This window comes from Neofelis nebulosa, chromosome 6 (assembly GCF_028018385.1).
Source record: "Neofelis nebulosa isolate mNeoNeb1 chromosome 6, mNeoNeb1.pri, whole genome shotgun sequence".
Classification (NCBI taxonomy): domain Eukaryota; kingdom Metazoa; phylum Chordata; class Mammalia; order Carnivora; family Felidae; genus Neofelis; species Neofelis nebulosa.
In genome coordinates, this window is record NC_080787.1 from 80588961 (window position 1) to 80609264 (window position 20304).

Below are 20304 nucleotides of genomic sequence, written 5' to 3' on the forward strand. Positions count from 1 at the left end.
GATTACATTGCATGGGCTTTTTTCATAGTTATTACTCATAATTCTTTAGCTAAATATAAACTCCCAAAATTATAGCAGTGGCCATTTATCCTCTGCTTCTTAAGTCTGTTAGAGCTGCCATAACAAAATATCACAGACTGGGTGGCTTAAACAATAGAAATGAATTTTCTCTCACAATTCTGGAGGCTGGAAGTTCAACATTCTGAGGCCTCTTGTCTTGGCTTGTGGGTGGTCACCATCACACTGTGTGCTCATGTGACCTCTTCTTTGTGGGTGTGCTAGGGGAGAGGGAGAGAGTGAGTTCTCTGGTGTCTTTTTTTATAAGGACACTCCTCCTCCCAGATCAGAGCCTTACCCTTATGAGCTTATTTAAACTCAGTTAACTTCTTTTGAGCTCTGTCTACAAATATAGCCACACTAGGGTTAGGGCTTCAACATATGGATTTTGGGGAACACAAGTATTTGTCCAAAACACCTTCCAACTTTTATTTCTTTTACCCCTTTTGGAGAGGTTAAATCACATCGTTGCCCACCTTAGATACACAAATTGAATTCCATTTAGACAATTTCTTATGGGAGTCATTACATTGTTCTAGGCAAAATTTGAGATTAAACGGCACAGTTTATTTTTGTAAAGGATTCACATTCTAGGGCCAGAGAGAGAGAAACCAACAATCAGAATACAACACACTATGGGTCATTTTGTGGTATAACTGGAGAGGGCCTTATTTTACCTAGTGTTCAACAGTAAGTTTTCATGGTACATATGATCTTTGTCTCACTTGGGACCCTCACTTGTTTTGTGTTTTTCCCTAATCAGATTGGATCTCAAGGTTAATAATTTTAATAACACTTTTACCAAATCAATTCTCTTGGCTTATTGTTTTGCTCTTCCTGGCCACTTTATTCCTAATTTTGGATGAATCCACTGATCTGCTTCCTGCTCCCAGGCAGATAAATCCCATAGGAGAACAGTGAATAATTATGCTGATTAACTATTAAAATCGGTAGTTTTTAGCCTCAGCAGGCACTTTGGCTCTGTAAGACAAACCTCTAACTTGTCTGTAGCTAACTCCACTTTTCTAAGTCTGCAGTGTCTGATGAAAACCCTTATCATACTTCCTAAATTCCTTATCTTAATCTTTCCTGAAGACTACTTTGCCCGATAATTTACAAAGTCTTTCTCGGATATTAACTCCTTCAATTTCTATGCTAAGGATCTGCATTAAATCAAGGCTATCTCCAGCCCTATAGCCCAATTATTTGCTTAGTTTTCACTCTTGCTTTTATTCCAAAACTCCTTGATTTTCCATCTAGTTCCTTTTCTTGATATAGCAGTTGGACTTGACAATAGATTTCTGCTTCTCAATTTTTGTCCCAGGCACAAAATAATCTCCAGGATTTTAACTAAACCCAGAATCCCCTACTCTTAGAATGTTCCAGGACTCAACTCTTGGACCACTCCTTTTATCTATATTCACTCCTTTGGTGATCTCATGTAATCTTATGGCTTTAAATACACCATCCACATGTGGATGATTCCCAATTTTATTTCTCCAGCTCAGATCTCTTAACTCTGTACTTCTCTAAAACTTATGTTTTCATGGGTGTGTATCAAAGGAAAAACTCATCAAACTGTACATTTAAAAATGTACAATTATACTTTATATAGTTAGGAGGCAAGGATATGTCAAGTTTACTGACCTAAGTAACGCATTATATGTGTAAATGTTATTTTCCTCAAATGCTAATTTCTGAGTATTCTTAAATGCATTTTACATTATTAATACTATTTTGAAAAGAATTAGAATCAACTGAATGAGCATAATTAAGTTCCCAAAAAGGTTCGATTATAGTGTACTCAGGGGTTCTGTGACATTAACTCATTTTGTTGTAACTCAGCCACATGGCACGACAGGACTCTAGCAGTGGACTAGTAATAAGGGGAAGAGGCCAGGTCTTGTAAGAATGAGACCAAGGAGTTCAATTGTCATTTTGAAAAGATACCCTCTCTTCCACCCCAAGATGGTCCATAAACCTTCCAGCACCTCATGGCAAACTTGTGCTTTGATCTGATCTTCATACATATGCAAATAAGTAGAATCAGTGAGGTGCAGCAAGGCCAGAGGCAGTGGCAATATTCAGCCAGGCAATTATAATTAGTATACTATGCTGTGAGTGCTACTTGGATCCAGAACCAAGCTTTTGGGAGGAAAGATGAGAAAGAGAGTCCCACCTAAAGGAAGGAAGGACCAGCAAAAGATAAGCAGACTATCCTAGAAGGCTAGAATTCAAATAAATATTCTAACTGGGAAATTGGGTGTTAAAAACCTGAGCACAACCAAGATTCCTCACAGGGTGGGTAAACAGTTAAGGATTTATGAAGTGCATTATCAATTCAGAGAGCACTTGATTGGGAAGTGCAGTTGATACTAGATTTCTGGCAACAGAATTTTAGAAAGCACCAAATGGTAGGCTTGAGCCTACTATATTTGAAGATAACCTGGAAGCGTGATGGAAGGCATAAAGCATTCCTATTGGTTAAAGCCACTAAAGCCAGACACATGTAGGTTTTGCTTTCAACTTCTGGTATCAGTCCTAACCAAGCAGATCCCAGTCTATTATAGCCGTTGTCTTTTATTCCTCAGGTCTTGAAAGCTTTGTCTCCATTAAGTTCTCTGTTAAATTGCACATATGCTCAGAGGGTTAAGTCCCTTAGCCAGGGACTTGAAAGGAATACCTGGTATGTTAACATTCATAAAACAGAAGGCTAGTAGAATGACAGTCAACACGTTGTATGAATGAAAAATACCATTTAGGTATATTACAGGTTTGAAACAATTAGTAATTTTAATGGCAGCTGACGTTAATTATAACATGTTGAGCTTTCAAGCTTAATTTCACTAAAGCGTACCTTTTTGGATCTGACTTACTTGTTCAAGTGTACACTCTGTATAGAGTCAAAGGGACTAAATGTGATTTTCTGCTATGTGCCTTCCCCCTGAAAAAAATGTTTTAGGGAATTCAAATAACCATAGGTTTTTACTGTTGTCACCCCAAAACATTTCAGCCTATCTTCTACCTTATTTGTCCTGCATCTAACCACACAATTGATACCTAAATTTCAAATTCATCATTCTGAGGTCCTGGAGCATATAATCTTTGCTCCAAGTGTTTATGCCAAAAATGTTATCTTTCTCACATCTCATCTGAGATGGTTTTGACTCAAATCCACTTGTTCAATCTCAAGACATTTTTTCTCACTTTATAGCCTGCCTTTGGTTTTCTTGGCATTTCATGTCACTATTAACAAAATGAGGACATAGGAAGTGTTTTACTTCTAACCTCCTTAGCAGAGCCCAGTAACACTGCAATCCATAAAATGCACATTATAATAAACTAAAGACATGTGACATATTACCAGATCAATTGAGAGGGAAAGGAGCAACAACAGAAATTGCAGGAAGAGGTCAGAGTGCTCCAAAGCAAATTTTATCTATTTCACAACTTGTTTTGAAGTGAGGTGCCAGCTTTGACAAAAGGCTAGACAGTTTCTTGAAAAGGTTGTACAGACCCCAATCACTTTTCTTTTGTTAATATATCAAAATCCCATTATACATGTAATCTGTTATACCAAGTGGCTTTTCCCTTTGTACCTACTCACTAAATGGCATGGTTGTCACTGAGCCTCTTAAACTACATGGGTCCAACGTTGTATTTGCACTAAGAAAACATTTTAGGAAAAAAGGTAGTTCATAATCATAAGCTGACAAGAATATTCTTTTGACTAACACTGAAGTATAGGCTTAGCAACAATTTATTCATGTAGCTATTTAGGGAAAATGATCATGCATGGGGCCAAACCATCTTGGTTAGATCAGATGCTATTACTGTCTACACTAAATCCATTCTATGCAATGTTTGGTTTTATCAGTGAACTTCCCCCATGACCCGCTGTCATGCTGTGCTCTCTTCATTTTCAGCATTCCACATTTTTCCATCTTTTTTTTTTTAAAGTAGGTTTCTTACCCAGCATGGAAGAGCTGAAATGTTTTACTGAGCCACCAAGGTGTCCCTCACATTTTCCATCTTGAGCATCCTTTCAAACTATAATTCATTAGGACCAAACATTCCAGAATTCAGTAATTAGAACCAGTAATACCTGTTATTTTCCCCTCCCCCAGTAATAGACTCAGTCTTTCCGTTTTGCTCACCACTAATCCAGTAATATTCAGTATGCTACAAAACCCAACATGATCTGTACCGTGTGATACTGCCAAAATGAGTCATCTCTCCATAAAAATGTAAGGACTTTTCCACAATATTCAGTGTAAATTTTCACTCAGCTTTAATTACAATCGTAGATTTTAAATTCAAACAGGTGGCCAAAGGTGAAACATTCACAATAAGCTGATTACAAGTCTGGTTAACTGAAATCAAAGACTTCTCCATTAAAAATATGTACCTTCCTTTGCATTCCTGTATTTAAAATAGAAACAGATCTACAAAGTAATCTGCTTAACAGGTTAGGATTCTCTAGGGCAGTATGACATAAAAAGTAATGGCTTAAATCTTACAAATACATTAATCTGAATCTGATGCGGTTTCATAACCTGTTTACAGAAATAAAAAAAATATTGTCTTGATTTGTAGGTTTTCTTCCCATGTCAGTTAAATGAAGAGCTTTTCCTTATCGATTTTTCACAAGTAAATCTGGTGGTATTAACCCTAGAAAAGGAAAAACATTTGAGATTTACAAGACTACCAACATCAAAAGAGCCAAAGAATTTTTAAAAATATCATTGTCCTTATAATGGTCTATCTCAGAAGCCAGATCCGTATAAGTTTTCTCAACAGATATTCAGGTTCGGGATAAGATCATCATGGATTAAGACCAAGGACAAAGTACTGATGAACTGTTAAGGGAAAAAAATCTCCACTCACAGAAATGGGTTACATCTTAGGAAGGTCACAGCAAACTGGCCTCTTTCAATGGAAAGACAGCGACCCCTCACTGTTGGCAGAGAAAAAAAAAAAAAAACCCACAACACATTTTGAGGTAGCAGTTCTCCCCCTACGAGATTTATAACCTAACAGAACCCTCTCAGTTATAAAATCCAGACTATAAAAACTTCAGTCTTATCTCAGAAGCCGAATCCGTATGTTTTTTCTTCAGGTGGTCAGCTTCGGGATAGATTTCATCATTGATAAGACCATAATCCACTAAATTATGTTACAGTGAAATTTACCGTAAGCCAAAGCAACTTTAAGAGGTAAGCACTGTATTAGAAACACTACAGTTGATCTTGTAAGTCACACAACTTACTTTAAAAATTACGTTGCTAGCCAGTGACATTTGTAGGTCTGTTAGTATTCATCAACTCCCAGGATGCTGTTCAAGGACAAAAAAATTTTTCATTTTAATCTACATATGGACTAATCGCACTGAATCAAAGTAGCCCAACAGTCAAATTATTAGCCCAACACATACCTGGGTAAAATGGTCAGGTTCCAACCAAGTAATTTCCCAGCAAATATTCCCTCATGTATTTTCTAGTTTTCCTTTGTATCTAGTAGGAAGCAAATTTCAAATGATGCACCATCTTTTCCTGTAAATCAACAGGTTTATTTCTTCAGTTTAAAAACTAAGCTCAACAGTACTTACCTGAACATCTCCAGGTAACAGCTCCGTTATGCCACTGAGAGCCATTGTTCCTGAAGGGGACCAAAATATTTAAAATTAAGCATTCTTACAGAATGACAGTTGAAGGTTTTCAGTACTAAAATCTTCCCAATCATTAATCTGGTTTGCACACAGCGCCACCTGGGCACAATACAACTCAATCTCAGGCAACGTCAGGGCTGCCCATTTTCAAATGACCTTTTTGATCCGCGACGAGAAAACGACACTCTCCGTATTAAAGGCCTCTTGCTCAACGTAAAACTCCCTGCCCCAAATACCGGGAGTATGGTTTTCCCGCCGCCGCTCAGGCTTGGCCAGCCAGATGTCGGCGTTTAGCAAGCAGGCCGCGCACACCGCTCGTGGCCATCAGCACCAGCCTCCACACGCCTAAGCTCGAAGCCTGCCGCCTCCACTACCACTCAGGACACGTGGCGGCCCGGCTGCGTGTTTTCCACGTGTAAGTTTTCTACACACAGCACCCTAAACTCAATCTCCAATCTTCTCACAATGCTGCAGCGAACCTCAGTCTATTCCAATACAGCCCGCTCGGGTCCTCGCCCACAGCGCCCACTCACCAAAAACGACACAACGCCTCCGAAATCCAGACGTAAAAGACCGAGTTGCGCTGCCAGCAGTTCCCTTTATAGCCTCCCCTGAGTCAGACCGAGGCCGCCCCACCCTCTCGCGTCTATTGGACTTGGGAGATGACGGGGGCGTGGCCGTTTCCTGAGGGGAGAGAGCGGGAGCGCGCGCGGCGGCTCTTTTCTTTCGGGGGCTGCTTCCGGGGCGTGGTGCGCGCGTCGCCCGCCCGCTGCACGCCCGCCCAGTCCCCGGTGCGCGCCCGCTGCGCTCGAAGATCCGTCGCTTCCGAGTCTAGCTCTACGTGGCGTGGGAGTGGCGCCAGAATTCAAACCAACAGCCGCAGTTGGAGGCGAGTCTACCGCCTGCCCCGGGCCAAATGCGCCCTGAACAGATTGGCCGGCTTGGGGCCGGGAGTGGGCTTGAGTTTTGTAGCGCAGGATGGCCTCAGCATTTGACCATCTCGAAAAGTCGGGCTGACTTGGCGCGGCGGGAGTTGACGCCCAGCGGGCGCCGCAGGAGCTGGCGGGCACTGGTCTCCGCACTCCCAGAAAGATAAATTGGCGTGCAGAAGTGCTTAGGTGAAAAAAGTATGTGAAAGCACCGCCTTTCTCTTGCGGTCCACTGCGAGAATACCGCGCCTCTGCGGGACAGCCGGCCCGCCGCGCCGCACGCGGCCCAGTTGCGCCCCAGTGCGGGCGTCCGCGCCCTACCCGCCCCACCCCATCCCTGTGCTTCATTGTGCCAGGCGCTGCTGTTGCGTTACGTGGTCTGCGCGTAGAGTTCTCCCCGACGCAGCCAACCCGAGAGGTAAATACCCCATTTGGTGGAGGAGAAAATTGGTCCTAAAGCAGCTAAGTAATTTGTCTAAATTGACACAACTGAAAAGCTTTGCTATTTTTAATTTGTTTGACCGAGTTCGTTATAATGAATGCAAGAGAAAATTTAGTTTGAGAAATATCCCAGAATACTATATACAAACGACTCTTAAAAAATTAAGTAGCCAAGATTGTATTAATTAATATGTGTAAGTGAATACATGTGTATGCACACACAAGCACACATGACATTTGAACATTCTAGCATTTGAAAACTCAGGCCTTCATGACACTCATTACTAATTATTATTTATGTCTGGGTTTGTTTATTGTCCTCCCCATGTCTAAGGAACACATGGTTTTGTGTCCACTTTTTATTATTCGGCCTTAGAACAGTGTTCTGTCCAGCATAAAGTAGGTTGTCTGTAACTATTGGTTGAATGAATAAATGAATATATGTGGTGGCCTTTTAGAAAATTAAAATGAAGACCAAATTGCAGCTTAAAGGATAATAGTGTAAATCAAATTTCTGTAACAGGGACCTAAGTGATGAAATATTTACTTGGCTAGGCATTAACAGTATTTTGTAATGTAAATATAAATTTACATGTTGGTCATAGTAAAAAAAAACTAAAACAGTACAAAAGGATATAAAAAGCAAAAAGATCCTTTCCATATCACTGGGAATCTCTTCACTGTTAGCAGTAACCACTATTAACAGTTTTTGAAACTTTTGAATTGTATATGCATATACAAATATTTCTATGCAAATACAAATACATATTTTTTAATATTTTATATGTACAGGTAAGATCTGCATACTTTTCTGCAACTTTCTTGCCCCCTCATAAATTTAAACATTTTTTCAACCGGTACTTATAAATAAACTTATTCTTGTTTATAGCCTGCATAGTATTCAGTTGGATATATCATAATTTATTTCCTCAGTTTCTGGTTTTTCACTATTTCAAATTGTGCTGAAGCGAATTACAGATATATTATAGGGATCTTGTTGGAAGATCTGCAAGATCAATTTCTAAAGGTGAGTCAAAGGTTATGTGCACTTAAGTTTGTGATAGATACTGCTGAATTGTTTGTACCATCCTTCCACTACCACAAAATAGTCGTGTTGTGATGATATATTGAAGAGTGTTTTGCTAATTGAAAAACATGCATATTACTTTATGGGATGGCAGTTATTACACAATCAAAATTGAAAACTATTTCTCCGTGTTATCTTTGAATCACTGCTGTGTTGAAGACCATCAAAAGCAGTATGAAACAATAATTCCCTACCCTGACTTATCAATTGAATTACTTGGAGAGCTAAAAAATACCAGATTTTTGGGCCCTAATGTGCAACAACCAAAGCAGAATCTCTAAAAATGGGACCCAGGGAACTTTTTTTTTTTAATGAGAGAGACAACTGACAAGTGGGGGAGAGGGAGAGAAGAGGGAGAATCTTAAGCAGGCTCCATGCAGAGCATGAGCTTGATGTGGGGCTCAGTGCAGGGTCTCCATCCCGTCCCTGGAATCATGACCTGAGCCAAAATCAAGAGTTGGATGCTCAACCGACTGAGCCACCCAAGCACCCCAACCCAGGAAACATTTTTAAACAACCATATGAGCCAATGCTGTTCAACAGGAATATAACATGAACCACAAATGAGAATTGCATATGTAACTTTGAATATTATAGTAGCCTCATTTTAAAAAATAAAAAGATTTGGATATAATTAATTCTAATGCATTTTGTTTAACCCAATATAACTAAAATATTTTCATTTCAACATCTGATCAACACAAGTTATTGAGATATTTTCCATTCCTTTTTTGTACTCAGTCCTTGCAATCCAGTGTGTATTTTACAGTCACAGCATATCTCGGTTTGACTGTCCACATTTCAAGTGTCCCATTGCCATATGGCTAGTGGGTACTTTATTGGATGGCACAGGTCAATGGTGATTCATATACATATAGAAGTTTGAGAATCACTGTTTTAGGGTAAGTGTGGTACAGCATACCTGAAACATATTCCAGTCTTTAAAGAAAAATTTTCCATATTAGCTTTTGACTCCAACTAATAACTAACACATGCAATGCAAAATAAAATGAATCCAGAACTTGCTTATTGACAGCACTGCCCTCCAGCGAACATGAGTGATGGCTGAAGCTGTTACACAACTCCTTCAAGGTGTTTATCTCTTCAAGAAACAGAAAAACAGTGAGGGATGAAGCCATCAGTCATTGCTCCTACACCTAAAACAGTCAAGCAAATTGCTACCAAATATTTGACATGATTAAAGAAAGACCATATAAAGGTCAGAACTGAAATTTAAGTGTCCTTGAAGAAGGGATACAGGTGTGCTCCTTCAAAGGGGCACACGTACCCCAATGTTTATAGCAGCACTATCATCAATAGCCAAAGTATGGAAAGAGCCCAAATGTCCATCGATGGATAAATGGATAAAGAAGATGTGGTATATATATACAATGGAGTATTACTCAACAATCATAAAGAATGAAATCTTGCCATTTGCAACTATGTGGATGGAACTAGAGGGTATTATGCTAAGTGAAATTAGTCAGAGAAAGACAAATATCATATGACTTCACTCATGAGGACTTTCAGATACAAAACAGATGAACATAAAGGAAGGGTAGCAAAAATAATATAAAAACAAGGAGGGGGACAAAACATGAGACTCTTAAATACAGAGAACAAACTGAGGGTTGCTGGAGGGATTGTGGATGGGGGGATTGGCTAAATGGGTAAGAGGCATTAAGGAAGACACTTGTTGGGATGAGCACTGGGTGTTATACAAAGGGGATGAATCACTGGAATCTACTGAAATCATTACTGCATTATATGCTAACTAACTTGGATATAAATTTAAAAATTAAATAAATAAATAAAAGTATCCTTGAAGAACCTAACATGCTAAAAATAGTTCTCATATTCTTAACATACTTTTAGATGAGATCATCATTTTAATAATTTTTTGGAGGAAATATTCATTGAGCCTGTGGTGCATGCCGTGTGCTTCAAGGACAGCTAATACAAATACACAGAAGTCCTTGTCCTTCCTGAAAGAGTTTATAGTTTAATAAGAAGTCTGTAAACTTAATTTTAGATATCTCTGCTTTAAACATTAAAATCATTAAAGTCTTTTTGATGAGATCATAATGTGAACCAGATAGTGTTTTAGGAAGTGTTTGGAGGAAAGATTAAAAAGCACAGTTTAGAAATTAGTGCAGTCATTTAGATGAGATATTGTGAAGGACACCACTATAATGTTGGCAATGGAAATGGAAGGCAGGGAAGAGGAGAACACACAGAACTTAAAGTGGTGTCAAGTTCTTATGTGTATTAGATCATGTAATCTTCAAAACAATCCTGGTATGTATTTTTAACCTTGTATTAGAGGTAAAAAAAAAAAAAAAAAAAGAGGCATAGAGATCTCAGTGAACTCACATTCCCAAGTCTTTCACCAAATTCATAATGTCATGAGGGCATGATATTGCTGTGTTAAAGGAAGAAAAAGTAGGATGTGATGATGAAATGTGGGAGAAGAGAGAAAACAATGGAGCCCAGGCAGCCAAGAGAATGACAGCTCCATTGAGAGGAAGAGGTAAGTCAGAAGTTACTGATTTGGGAGAAGTGAAAAGAAGATTCATTTTTGCTTGTGCTAAATATGGGGTAGAACATTGAGTTCCATTTTTCCAGTGGATAATCAGAAATGTAGAAATGAAGCCCAAGAGAAAAGTCAGGGCTGGAGAAGGCTCATTGAGCAAATGAAGGTAAAGAGGATGATTGAAGTTTTGTGTACAAAGTGTGGGAAGAAAAGAAAGAAAACACCAACAACAGTAGCCTAGAACCAGTACCACAGTGTAATCAGATATACTGCAGTAGACAGCTTTTGAAAACATTTCAATATACACAAAGATCTGGGTAGATAATTCATGAGAATAAAGTTCACTATTATAACTTTTTCTTAAATCATGGTAGAAGTATATATACCATATTAAATAGCATAAGCATAATTATTCCAAAGCAGAAAAAAAAAATCAGACTTCCAATATTAGAATTAAAGAATCTTCTCTTAGTACAATGTTCTTTTGTTTTCCTAGTTTCTAAACTGAACTCGTCAGTAAATTGTAGGTTTGATGGCAGAACACACAAATGTAATTTGAAGAAAATCTTGTGAAAACTCTGAAATAGTAAAGTGTTAAGTTCATGGAATAAAATTAAAGAACTTAAATTAGAGGAAAAGCCTTGTATATGTGGCAACATCAAGGACAGTTTGATACTTGAGTCCAAAGTTCAGAGGAGAGGTCAAGGCTTGAGTGTCTTTGGCATAAGTAAGATATTTAAAACATGACACTGAGGTCATCAGGGAAAGAGTATAAATAAAGAGGAGAAATCCCAGGACAGAGCAGAGCCTTGGTGTCCTGCTAACTTTAGGGTTTTAGTAGAGAAGGAAGTGACAGCAAAGGAAACCCGCCTAAGGGGAAAACTGGAAAGTGTGATATCTCTGAAAGAGGTAAACAGGGAGAGAGATTCATTTATTCATTTGGGATGCTCCCGAAAGGACAAGTACAATAACAGAAATAACCTTTGGGTTTGGCAACATGAAGATTACTGGTGATCTTGTAAACATGGTCTCAGTGAAATAGTGAAGATGAAGAGATGAAGATGAAGATAATGCCTTGGGCCTGGAACATTTGCTTTCACAAAGATAAGGAGTCCTGATAGCCTGCTGGGCATATGGATTTATCTGGGATTATCTTTCCTGATTCAGGATTTCATATGTCCCTCTTTGTTCTGCTTAAGGCATGTGCCTCATAAGGCACCACACCAACCCTACTGCAATATCCGTTTCTGGTGGGAAGGGAAGAGTGTTCTTCACCTGCTACATAAGAGGATTGAGTAGAGACTATCTCCCTGTGCCAACTTTGGGGCAAGATGCGCTGGCCATGATGGACTGACACTCAGTATTGAAGCTGATCTTGCTCTATCTCTGTGAATAAAGTATTATTCCATCCAGTGCCTGTGTGAGTCTTGTCTTTCTTGGCAGTGCCAACACCTGAAAACTCTTGCAGTAGGTTGACATCTTGCCACTGCTTTTCCTGGTGTTTGGTAACAGGTGTCAATTGCTCAACAGTTTAGTGCAGTGAGCAAGGTCACCAACGATATTAGTACATGATGCAGATGCATGGCGTTCCTCAGTCCAGCCATCCTAGAATGATGTCAGCTTCCTGGGGGGAGGAGGGCCTGACTGAGATACTGTGCTGTCTCTGGATGAGTGGGAATAAGTGAAACGTAGGCAGTCTCCCTGTCACCAAGGATAAACTGGTGTGATGGATGAGGGCAGAAATGCAAGAGGTGGGCCCTAAAAATATTGGGAAGTTAACCTGGCTTCTGGCCATCTTCATACTTCCACACTGTCCTCTAACTCCCACATGCCAGGAGCTGCAGATGACACTCAAGGGGGGTCAAAGGCCCCTGTGTAGGAAGCTCTGTTTGATCCGAGTTGCTTAAGAGCCCCAAGTAAGACTTGTTTTCACTAAATGCAAACCACCAATGATGTTGCTGAACATGAAACTGATCAAATGAGATCCTTTTTGGAGAGTGAAATACAAAAACTGAAAGATAGATTTGGGCGGAGGCCAGGGAATTCTCATGCAGCTTGGTTGGTGCCCCTGTTCGACGAGAAGGCCTTGCAGACCCAAATGTCCCAGGCTGAATGGTGCAGTCGAAGCTAACCACTGACCTTTTGCTGCAGTGCATTTTAAAAATCTACATTGAGTAGGGCAACCAACAGGACGAAGAGTGCATGTCACTCTTTTTTTTTTTTTAATGTTTATTATTTTTGAGAGAGAGAGCGAGCAGGAGAGGGTCAGAGAGAGAGAGGGAGGCAGGATCTAAAGCGGGCCCTGTGCTGACAGCAGAGAGCTCAATGCAGGGCTTGATCTCACAAACTGTGAGATCATACCTGAGCTGAAGTTGGACATTCAACCGGCTGAGCCACCTAGGTTCCCTTCAGTCCATGTTACTCTTGATCTAGATTGCAAGGAGTATGAGAACAATATTCTTAACTGTGAGGACTTCCCTAAGACTAAGACCCCCTGGAAAGCCATTCATAAAGCCACAACTGCATTTCAGGTAAAAGCCATACCTGATTATGTGACCCTGTGTCTGGGTACATGGATGATGTATTGGAGGCCTTCATGCAACAGGACCCTTCCCAGTGGAAGACCCCGCTATCACTGCTGTTGACCCTGAAATGACTGTGAGGGAAACAATGGAAAAGCTCCACTGAAAAGTCTTGCTTGGGATAAAAACAAAATGATTTCAATGGTTTCCAACAACTTGGGCTGAACAAATAGAAAACAAACAAGGGGAAGCCATGCCCAGAGGGCCAAAAGGTGAATTCAAGAGATTACAAAGGGGGAAAAAGGAGAATAGGGTTGATCCGCAGAGCAATATGGCTTTGATTGGTAAAACTGGATAGATAAACGAAAGTAATGAGATTCCTCCAGAAGACTTCCACCCATGCTATGTGGTAGAGAGAAGTCCCTCTAAATTGGGGGTTAAGGCCCTAGTTCCATATTCCCATGTGATAGCCTGAGTGGTACAGGTCTGACTCAGACCTCCAAGCCATCCAAAACCAACAAGACTCAACAAACTCACTAGCTAAAGTGGTGATGAATAATTGAACAGCCTTGATTACCTGTTGGCAGAACAGTGAGGCATTTGTATTATTGCCAACTGTTGTAGACTCTGGGTCTGGAGTTCTGTCTTGTCCAGCAAGAAAACGGGATGCAGGATTTAACAATGCGAGAGGCTAATGTCTGGGAGGAGACAAGAGCCCAGAGTAAGGGTCCTTGCTCCATTTTTATTAGGATAAGAGGGCTTAGAAACATGGTAATGGACATGCACAAAGAGACAATGAAATCGTGAACATTAATTAACTCATGGGCATGAGGCAAAGGGGGTTTTGAAGATGTGTGGTGTTAGGGGTTTGGGTCAATACAAAACAAAATCCTGGTTCCTGGTGAAGGTTCTTTACAGAGGACGTGAGGCCCCATGTCTGTTTACCTAAACTGGCCTAGGGGACAAGAAAGACAGCATGCTACCTCAAGGTCAGCAAGGCTCCACTCTGGGCAACCTCCCCCACCGCCCTATGTACGTGTTTACCTAATTTGGTCCTTCCTTCCTGTGAAAGCAGCTTTCTGCTGTTGTACTAAGTTGGGGGGCATTTCTGCCCTGAATACCTAATCTTGTTTACCTCATCTTGGATGTTTTCATCCTGAGATACCCTATTCTTATACCTTTGTCCTATACTGGGGGTCTTTGCGCCATTTACCTAATCTTATTTACCTAATCTTGTTTACCCAAACTTGGGGGTATACATCCTGTGGCTTTCTAGTTCTTTATGCCTTGTTAACCCATCTGGTGCAAGCTCAGGGAATTCCTAAGCTTATTCCCCACAGCCAACAACTCTTGTGTATATATCAATAATTCAGATAAGGCAAAAACTAAAGAACATCCGTGCTCAGATGGGATGATTATTGACTATCTACCTGCAGTACCCCACCAGACTCCTTAGTTGGTTTATTCCAGGCCCTTGGGTCTCCTAATTAGAGACTGTCCTCAAGGGTAGGCTTGATCATCATCCTGGGTCTGGTTCTCCTAATGATCCTGATGAAGTGCTATCTCAAAATGATAGGTCTCTGCAGGCAAACTGCATCTATATAGATTGTTCAAGGGCCCCATTAGACCCAGCTCTATCTCTAAATTTGGGGCAGACAGTGGTCCTACCAGATTTTATGCACTTTATCTGCTATATAAGCAGCTGAACAACGGTTGGTGGACTGTTGAACAATGGTGGACTGTTGGGAAAGGCAGTCATGCACAGTCTGTTGACCCTTGTGTGGCTGCATAACAGTTCTTTGGACCTGGTTCATTTCCTTACATGGAGATAAGGAGCCATCATACCCTGTGTTGGCATATAAAATTGTTTGGAAGTATCTTTCCTTATTCCAGATTTGATATGTACTTCTTTCCTCTGCTTAAAATGTGTGCATCATAGGGCACCTGGACAACCCCACTATTATATCTGTTCCTGGCAGGGAGAGATGGGGATCCTGCACTTGTATCACAGGAGGGGTATAGGTAGATCATCTCCTGGCTATAGTGATTGGTCTGCAGGTAGAAACAATCCAGTTTGAGCTAGTGAGAGTCAGATTTATCTCATCCAATTGTGGAGAAAAAGTCCTATTACATTTGAACGTAGAGGATGTGAAATCTGGGAGTGCTACAACCATCTCTCTTATTTTTTAAAAAGTTTATATATTTATTTTTTTGAGAAAGAGAACCAGCAGGGGAGGGACAGGGAGAAGGGTTGCAGAGGATCAGAAATGAACTCTGTGTTGACAGCAGTCTGATGTGGGGCTCAAACCCACGAGCCATGAGATCATGACCTGAGTCTAAGTCTGACACTTAACTGAATGAGCCACCCAGGAGCCCTAATGATCTCTCTTTAAAAAAAAAAAAAATTTTGAAGTATAGCTGACACACAATGTTACATTAATTTGGGTGTACAACATAGTGATTCAACAAGTCTATACATTATACTATGCTCACTACAAATGTAGCTACCATCTGTCATCATACACTATTATAGTAGCATTGACTGTAGTCCCTGTGCTGTTACCTTTCATCCTCATGACTTATTCATTCCATAACTGGAAGCCTGTACTTCCCATTCCACCCATTTGCCCGTCTCCCAACTTTCTCCCCTCTGGCAACCGTCACTTTATTCTCTGTATTTATGGTTCTGTTTCTGCTTTTTTGTTTGTTCATTTATTTTGTTTTTTAGATTCCATATTATAAGTGAAATTGTGTGGTATTTGTCTTTCTCTGTCTGACTTATTTTACTTAACATAATACCTTGTAGGTCCATCCGTGTTGTCACAAATAGGAAGACCTCATTCTTTTTAATGGTTGAGTAATATTCCATTGTGTGTGTGTGTGTGTGTGTGTGTGTGTGTGTGTGTGTGTGTATCATATTTTCTTTATCCATTTGTCTATTGATGGACACTTGGTTTGCTTCCATATCTTGACTATTGTAAATAATGCTGCAATAAACTGGAGTGCATATATATTTTTTTGATTTAGAGTTTTTGTTTTTTTTGGGTAAATACCTAGTAGTGGAATTACAGGACCGTATGGTATTTCTATTTTTAATTTTTTGAGGATCCGCCACACTGTTTTCCACAGTGGCTGCACCAATTTACATTCTCACTAACAGTGCATGAGTGCTCCTTTTTCTCCACATCCTGCCGCAACCATCTTTTTGACCACAAGAGGAGAACCTCTCTGAGAATTAAGTCAACACACAGAAGGGGAAAGAGTAGAGCTGAATTGAGAGGCAGAGAGAATTGGGTTGTAGGAATATCATTTGAACATGATTGATTTCTGTAGCACTGGAGGTTAGCCATTCCTCAGTCAAATCAGGTTGTGTTCATTTATCTATTGCTGCATAATAAACCACCCCAAAACTCAGTGCTTACAACAAAAACAATTACTATTTCTCATGATTCTGTGGGTTGACTGGGGAGTTTTTCTGAATGGGCTTACTCATGCTGAGGTGATCTGCTGAGGGCAAGGCTCAGCTGGGACATCCAAGACAGCCGGGCATCTCTTCCCACATGGTATTTCATTCTGGGCATCTTCATGGCCTAGACATATCAGGGCAGTATTCCAAGAATTCACCTATTAACTTTTTGCTTGTATTATGTATGCTGATGTTTCTCTTGTTTGTATCAAGTCATATGGCCAAGCCCAAGGTCAATATGGAAGGGGTGGTGAACAAGCATGTGGATACTGAGAGATGTGAATACTGAGAGGTGTGATTTGCCGGGGCCATTACTGTAACAATCCATGACAACCTACTTCTACTAATTCTTAAATTCCTTGAAGCTCCTTCATGGACCAAAGAAGATTTTTTTTATCTCATTAAAAAAAAAAATCTGCCAAAAAATGTTTTTTTGTTATGCAAACTATCTTACATTTCTCACTCTAAAGCCATGCTTCAACCTTCTCCACCTACTTTATCCTCTGGGAAGCTGACCTAAATTGATTGCATCAATGAATCCCGTGTCCTCTGGTTTCCCATTGGTTTGGGCCAATAGGGAACCCGAGCAGGAGATCAGTGGGAAGAGAGAGTAGCTGTTAGCCTCCACTAAAGGGATAGCTTCTTTTAAAGTGTCCCACTTCACCGTTCTCTTTCTTCCCTTGTCCCTTCAGACCTAAGGGTAATAAAGCTCAACTAGGCCCAGGATGCTGTTCTTTTTGGTTTTCCTACATCTTGCCATCTTGTTAAACTTACTGAACTTTTCTTAGATTTTCCATATGTTTTCTGTTGGGACCCTGAATAATATTTACCTGTAAAATCCTGGTTTAATTAAGTAGGATTAAGTACATTTAAATGTATACATGTACTCATGTGTATAATAAAAGATATTCTAGTCTTGTCAACTTTGCCAGAGTGAATTAATATTTTGGTTTCTGCATACCAGCTTGACTTGGTGGCTAGTGTCTCTCTCTCTCTCTCTCTCTCTCTCTCTCTCTCTCTCTTTTACCTTATTCTCCGAGATAATGTAACACTGTTTAAATGAAAGCTGTCTTACAATGCATCTGTGAAAAGCACATTACAACTGCCCATTCTACTGTAGTTACTCACAAATACATTATAGTTAGTATTAAATAAGATGTTCAGATAATTCTTAAGCCCTGTTTATAATGGCTGCAAACAAATGATTGCCTGGAAACTGATTGGAAAATCTTATAATAACTGAATTTCATACCTTGTCAGTAAATGTATACAATTGCTCTTAGTTATCATTTTAGGATAACTTCAGGGACATAAAGTCCTAGAATCATAAATTTTTGAAGTCAGGTTTGTAAGATGTTACATCAACCCTTTTACCCTTTAGCTCTATAATACATAACATGTGTTATGTATTTTAAACTCTGGTTTTAGAGAATTTAATGATTCTTTAAATGATAAATAGCTAGGTGGCAAAAAACTAGTATAGATTTCTTAAAGATATATCAAAAGGATGTAACCATAGCTGTATTTTTGTATCCTGTTAATTTCTCAGCACACTAAGTTTTGCCAATTGTCTTTTATCATATAACCAATGTGATGATTGACTATATTTTGTAAGTACTTAAACTATTAAATATTAAATATCATGAATATCATGAATGGTTGAGCAATTAGAGTTGGGAATTTGTTACATCGTGTGATTTACATGTTTACTTTGCTATCCTCACACTGTTACTTTCCTGTGATGTTCTGAATGTTCTGTGATGTTCTGTATTTCAGGTGTATGGAGGAACCCGAAATGCATGTACTATTGCAGGGCAAGGCCATGGATCAAAAACCTTTATCTTAGAAACATTATTTTTTATTTTATTTTTTCATTTAAAAATTTTTTAAATGTTTTATTTATTTTTGAGAGAGAGAGAGAGAGAGAGAGAGAGAGAGATGGATGGGGGAGGGGCAGAGAGAGAAGGAGACAGAATCTGAAGCAGGCTCCAAGCTCTAAGCTGTCAGCACAGAACCTGACACAGAGCTCAAACTCAGGAACCGTGATATCATGACCTGAGCTTAACCATTGAGCCACCCAGTTGCCCCTCGGAAATCTTATTTAATGGCCTGTCAGAGAAGGAATTTTCCTAACTCATATTGTGTAGGTAATTAGAACTTGTCAACTTTGTGAAATGATTATACAATGAGGGTATTGAATTGGAAGGATACTCAGAGTTTATTTCTGAGAGATATTTATGTATAAGAATAGAAAATGAAAGATAACCTTTGGGAAAGACACTTTGAAAATCAACTTGAAAGAGTTCGATTAAATTCAAAGATTCATTAACCATGATATACATTATGAATAGACTATGTATATATTGCATGCTCTGAAGATAAAGATCTTCAACACATACCTATCATTCTGATTAAGAATTAGCATATATGCTTGAGCAATCTGAAATCTGGATTGAAAAACTGAAGAACAATAATATAAGCTATAACTTTTTGGCAGTTCAAGGAAGCCATGTGGAGACAAATCTGATAGATATATTTCTTAGAGTATTTCACACAATAAGAGCCAGTGTATTGGCTCAGTCTACAGTCATTCAGTAGAACAAAGATGTGTGATAATGCCAGTGAAGGTCACACTATATTTTTTAATATGTCAAATTTTTGCCATATTTCAAGACCTGCACTTGTTGGGGACTTAGTTGAGAGTACTTTGGCTCATGATATCCAACAGAGAATATTTCTAAGGCCCTTGTCAAATATCAGTTGGGGGGCCACCTTGGTAAAGTACAATGAATTAGTTTCATTTCCTCTGACTCTTAGATTCTAGATGCTGAGAAGGAGAAGAGAGGGCCGAGTTAGCTTTTGGTAAAAGAGTGAGGTGGGAGAGAAATACCTCTATTGTGCTGGTCTATGATCCCTTGACTCCATTCTTGCCCCTTGTTCTCAGTTTAAGGAAAAATTGAATAATTCACACAAGCTCTTTATATGATACATCCTTTTAAAATCAGCTTTCAGATTTTTCCACTATTTGAAAGTTTTTCATTTTTCATCCTTAAAATTTTTGCATTAGAACCATAAGTGTAGATGTATCTATTGCTTCAAAATATTTGCAATAACCTAACATCTTCTCTTCTGTTTTACATAGCAAGTGATCTCTAAAGTAGATTCTCAAGTATTTACAACTGAAGGTCTCTTACACAGATAAATGGAAATTGCCCTGGCATTCAGGGGATATAATGGTTAATTTTATGGGTCAACTTGGCTGGGCCATAGTGCTGATATGTTTCATCAAACATTCTTCTGGATGTTTCTTTGAAAGTGTTTTTTGGATGAGATTAACATTTATATCAGTGGACTTTGAGTAAAGCAGATTACACTCTATAATGTGGATAAATCTTACCCAATCAGTTGAATGCCTTAATAGAACAAAAACTGACCTCTTCAGAACAAGAATGAATTCTGCTAATTCTGCCAGCAGAACTGCCTTTGGGCTAGAACTACCACTCCCCTGAGTCTCCAACCTACTCACCCACTCTATAGATCTCTCTCTCCCTCTGTGTGTGTGTGTGTGTGTGTGTGTGTGTGTGTGTGTGTGTGTGTGTGT

The 20304-nt window shown here is 39.5% G+C and overlaps 2 long non-coding RNA genes and 2 other non-coding genes across 4 annotated transcripts; 1 reads left to right on the forward strand and 3 right to left on the reverse strand.

Annotated features, from left to right (window-relative positions):
- Window positions 1–263: 263 nt before the first annotated feature.
- On the reverse strand, window positions 264–6339 carry LOC131514515 (uncharacterized). Its single transcript, XR_009263106.1, has 7 exons — window positions 6259–6339; window positions 5666–5715; window positions 5492–5570; window positions 5327–5392; window positions 4945–5014; window positions 3661–4728; window positions 264–278 (listed from the first exon to the last, which is right to left on the reverse strand). It is a non-coding gene; the product is annotated as an uncharacterized LOC131514515 (long non-coding RNA).
- LOC131515614 (small nucleolar RNA SNORD50) lies at window positions 4821–4890 on the reverse strand. The gene has a single exon (XR_009263668.1). It is a non-coding gene; the product is annotated as a small nucleolar RNA SNORD50 (small nucleolar RNA).
- On the reverse strand, window positions 5142–5210 carry LOC131515615 (small nucleolar RNA SNORD50). Its single transcript, XR_009263669.1, has one exon. It is a non-coding gene; the product is annotated as a small nucleolar RNA SNORD50 (small nucleolar RNA).
- Window positions 6340–6468: 129 nt separating the features above from the next.
- Window positions 6469–8122, forward strand: LOC131514516 (uncharacterized). The gene is made up of 2 exons (XR_009263107.1): window positions 6469–7072; window positions 8029–8122. It is a non-coding gene; the product is annotated as an uncharacterized LOC131514516 (long non-coding RNA).
- The last annotated feature ends 12182 nt before the right edge of the window (window positions 8123–20304 follow it).